At 41.8% G+C, this 4,743-nt stretch overlaps 1 pseudogene; it reads left to right on the forward strand.

The window, feature by feature from the left end:
* Positions 1-322: 322 nt before the first annotated feature.
* LOC133255235 (peptidyl-prolyl cis-trans isomerase A-like) lies at positions 323-1,638 on the forward strand (annotated as a pseudogene).
* The last annotated feature ends 3,105 nt before the right edge of the window (positions 1,639-4,743 follow it).

Consider the following 4,743-nt stretch of genomic DNA (forward strand, 5'->3'; position numbering starts at 1 on the left):
ACACTTCATAGACTACAGGATAGTGTAAATATAACTCATAGGCACTGAGAAACCAAAAAACTCATGTGATTTACTTTATTGTGATGGTCTGGAACCAAATCTGCAATATCTCCAAGGTAGGCCTCGGACTACCACTGGTAGTCTTTGGGACAGTAAAGAAACTAGCTTGATAAAAAGAAAAAGAAGTCAACAGTGCCTGCTATATGCCAGGGATGATGCTAAGTATTTTCACATGCTATCATCCTTGTCCACAAGCCTGCTCAAACCCAGGGTTGGATAGGGCCTAGAAACTCTGTAGGGTAATTCTCAGAGGAGTCTCAAGATGAAAGCAATATTTGAAGACGATCACAATGAAAGTCAGGCAAGATAGTCGGGGCAGACAGGAAAGGTTAAATTCAAAGAGGGCAATAAGACTCAGTCATCTTAAGGAAATATAGTAGAGTCGTTTGAGTTGAAGTCCTTACTTGTGAAGATAAAGGTTAAAATGCAAAAGAGGTTCCTTTCCAGGACGACAAGCAATTTGCACTAAAGAATGAAGAAAGTTTGGCTTTGCAGACACTATCACCTCCCAGCCAGTCAACTCCGCTGTTTTCTTTGATAACGCTGTGCATGGTAAGCCCTTGGACCATGTCTTTTTCAAGCTGTTTGTAGACAAAGTTGCAAAGACAGCAGAAAACTTTCATACTCTGAGCACTGGGGAGAAAGGACTTCATTAAAAAGGTTCCTGCTTTCACAGATTGTGAAAAGATTGTGAATGATTGTGGGCTTTATGTGCCAGGTGGTGACTTCACACACTATAATGGCACTAATGGCAAATCCATCTGTGGGGAGAGATATGATGATGAGAGTCTCATCCCGAAGCACATGGGTCCTAGCATCTTGTCCATGGCAAATGCTGGATCCGACACAAAGTGTTCCCAGTTTGCACTGTCAAAACTGAATGGTTGGATGGCAAAACTGTGGTCTTTGGCAAGGCAGAAGAGGACATGAATATTGTGGAAGCCATGGAGTGCTATGGTCCAGGAATGGCAGAACCACCAAGAAGCTCTTTAATGCTGACTGTGGACAACTCGGCCTTCCCAGGTGGCACTAGTGGTAAAGAACTCACCAGCCAGTGCAGAGACATAAGAGACGCAGGTTTGATCTCTGTTGGGAATATCCCCTGGAAGAGGGCACGGCAACCCACTCCAGTATTCTTGCCTGGGAAATCCCATGAACAGAGGAGCCTGGCGGGCTACAGTCCATGGGGTCACAAAGAGTCACACACGACTGAAGTGACTTAACATGCATGCACAAATGAACAACTCCGATAAATGACTCGTGTTTTAGCTTCTGTACCATTCCTTCTGTAGCTCAGGAGTGTACCCCACCAACTTCATCTCTTCACTCCATCCTATAATCTCTGTGCTATTTGAAAATACTCAACATCTATTCATGTGCTGCAGCTTTTTGGGTTCTATAGTTTCCTTATTTCCCTCCTAGTCTAGTTGGATTGCAGAATTAAGTTTAGGATTATGAAATAAAAACTAAATCAGAAAAATGAAGATAAAGTTTTGAGCCTGGACTATTTACAAAAGGCGGTACCTTGCTAAAGATAAAAAAGTTGGGGAGGGGAAAAGCAAAATGAGTTTCATTTGAAGAGCTCAAGGGGAAGAGGGATACCTGAGTACTTCCTTCTAGATCTTGTGCACATGTATACAGATGGCAGAAGGATGGAAAAATCAGGTTTTAGTACATGTGAAAAACTAAATATCTAAATTTAAATCAAGGTATGGGCTTCAGTTCTTTACTAAATAATACCTCGTGCTGTGTGCTAAGTCACTTCAGTAGTGTCTAACTCATTGCGACCCCATGGACTGTAGCCCTCCAGGTTCCTCTGTTCATGGGATTTTCCAGGCAAGAATATTGGAGTGGGTTGCCATGCCCACCTCCAGGGGATCTCCCCAGCTCAGGGATCAAACTTGCATTTCTTCTGTCTCCTGCATTGGCAGGTGGGTTCTTTACCACTAGCGCTACCCGGGAAGTCCCAAATAATACCTTACCCCGGCTATTAATTTTCTGCTGCCAGAGAGATGTGTTAGCCAGGGGAAAAGGCAGCTCTCACCTTTTCATCCTACTGAAAGCCTTCTCAATAGGTTAGGCAGGGGCATTTTTGAGTTTATGCCCTTAAATAATCTGTAGGTATTCTCTCACTCTTACTTGAAATTCTCAGTTTCTCATTTTTTGGTTTTCCAACTCTTAAGGTTCAAGCATCTAATATTTTTTAAAAAGAATCAAATATGTTATAGCTTCTCTGGTGACTCAGTATATTCTTGCTAGGTCAAAGTTCAGCTCTCTGGATAAAACTGGAGTTTGTGCTCTTACTCTGTCATCTTAGGTTTTTCTGGCCCAGAGTTGCAGAAATCCAGGGGCAGGGAAAGTACACCATGGAGTTAAAAGTCTACCCCACATGACCCACTCTGTAGGCTAGTCAGATGGGGTTATTTTAAGCATAGGTAAGTCTAGATTTGCCTAAGTATGGTGATTTTTATTTGCAGGATGGGTAGGTGATGGAGAATAAAGGGAATGTAAATACCCAGATCCCACATAAGGCCTTTCTTTGATTCAAGTCTTGCTTTAACCAGGAGTGCTTATAAAATCTGGTCTCTTTCCTCCACACACTTTATGATGGGGCTTTTAAACTGTGTCACACTCTATATTATGTATTCTTAAAGGTCCACTGTTAATAACTGGTTTGGAATTAGGGAGCTGTCCCAAGCTCCCTTAGATTGCAAACTTGGTATGTTCTTACTAAGAGAAAGGAGAAAGCAAGGGGCGGCTGGCCAGGCTACTCCGTTCCTATCTTGTACCTTGTCCATTTCCTGAACTGTGTAGGTGCTGCTTCCGACTGAGGGTGAAGTGGGGATATGTTAGGCGGGAGGAGAGAGGTAATTGTGTTAGGATTAAGACCTCCATCCCCACCAGCTTTACTGAAATCTAACTGATGTATAACATTAAGTTTAAGGCACACATGATGATTGACATAAGTTTATATTGCAAAGTGTTTTCCACAGTAAGTTTAGTCAACACATCCATCACCTTACAGTTACTATTTTTTTTCCTGCCTCGAGAACTTTTAAGATTTATTCTCTTAGTAACTTTCAACTATACAGTACAGAATTAACCATAGTCACAATTCTGTACATTAGATCCCCAGAACTCATCTATCTTATAACTGAAGGACGCACACTTTGACCACCTTTACCCATTCTTCTCTCTTTCACCACACCCCTGCCCCTCAGTACACCCCTGGCAATTGCAAATCTGCTCTAAGAGTTTGGTATTTATGTATGTATTTGTTTGTTTGGCTGCACCGGGTCTTAGTTGCAGCCTGTGGGATCTAGTTTCCTGATCAGGGATCGAACCTGGGCCCCCTGTGTTGAGTCTTAGCCAAGGGACCACCAGGGAAGTCCCTGAGTTTGGCTATTTTAGATTCCAAATATTAAGTGAGATTATACAGATTTTGTCTTTATCTGACTTATTTCACTTAGCATAATGCTCTCAAGGTTAGCATAAAGTCCTCAAGGTTGAGCTCTTAATTTATGTTCTGAAAGTGAGATGAGGATATCAGCTTGGCATCTTGAACAGTAACTGACACAAATGTATGCAATAATGGTCAAATGAACTCTTGGAGAACAAAAGCTTGGTGAGTTAGGTCTAGAATTTTATCAATTCTTTGTTTCATGGTTTCCTTTAGGTGCAGTAGACTTTTAACTTCTGCTTTGGAACTCAGGGCTTCCCTGCTGGCTCAGCTGGTAAAGAATCTGCCTGCAAGACGGGAGACCTGGGTTTGATTCCTGGGTTGGGAAGATCTCCTGAAGAAGGGAAAGGCTACCCATTCCAGTATTCTGGTCTGGAGAATTCCATGGACTGTATAGTTCATGGGGTTGCAAAGAATCACACATGTCTGAGCGACTTTCACTTTTCACCTACACTTTTTTTGGGACCTCTAGCTGCCTTAACAGGAAAGGAGAGGACAAAGACTCCAGAAATCTTCCACATGTTTGTCCCCCTGTTGTGCCAGGCTTTCACTACTAAAAGAAAAACAGCATGGAGGAAAAGGTGGTCAGATATGTCTGAGAAGCAGCATGGTATAGCAGAAATAAAACATGAATTTGGGGAGACAGACTAAATGAAGGAAAAATTCCAATTATGCTATTTTCTACCTGTGTATTACTTATCTAGAGTCTGCATTTCCCTCCTTTGTAAAATGGGGATGACACCTACCTTTGCAGAAATTAAATGAGAAAAATCTACAGGAAAGCATTTAGTGGCTGCTGGATAAATGCATGGTAAGTGAAGTTCAATTCATGCTAATGGCCAGGATTTAAATTTCCATGCTTCAGAAGACATTTGAATAGATGATTCTTTATATGTTAATTTCAGCAGGTATAAGTCACTAGTTATACATAATCATATTTTAACAACATTTTAGTACAGAAAATGTCAACATATACAGATGTAGAAAAGAATACAAAGAACACCCTGTATCCATCATCTAGCTTTTGCAGTTAAGCTGAGTGCTGAAGAATTGATGCTTTTGAACTGTGGTGTTGGAGAAGACTCTTGAGAGTCCCTTGGACTGCAAGGGGATCAGCCCTGGGTACTCTTTGGAAGGAATGATGCTAAAGCTGAAACTCCAGTACTTTGGCCACCTCATGCGAAGAGTTGACTCATTGGAAAAGACTCTGATGCTGGGAGGGA

This window comes from Bos javanicus, chromosome 10 (genome assembly GCF_032452875.1).
Source record: "Bos javanicus breed banteng chromosome 10, ARS-OSU_banteng_1.0, whole genome shotgun sequence".
In the NCBI taxonomy this organism is placed as follows: domain Eukaryota; kingdom Metazoa; phylum Chordata; class Mammalia; order Artiodactyla; family Bovidae; genus Bos; species Bos javanicus.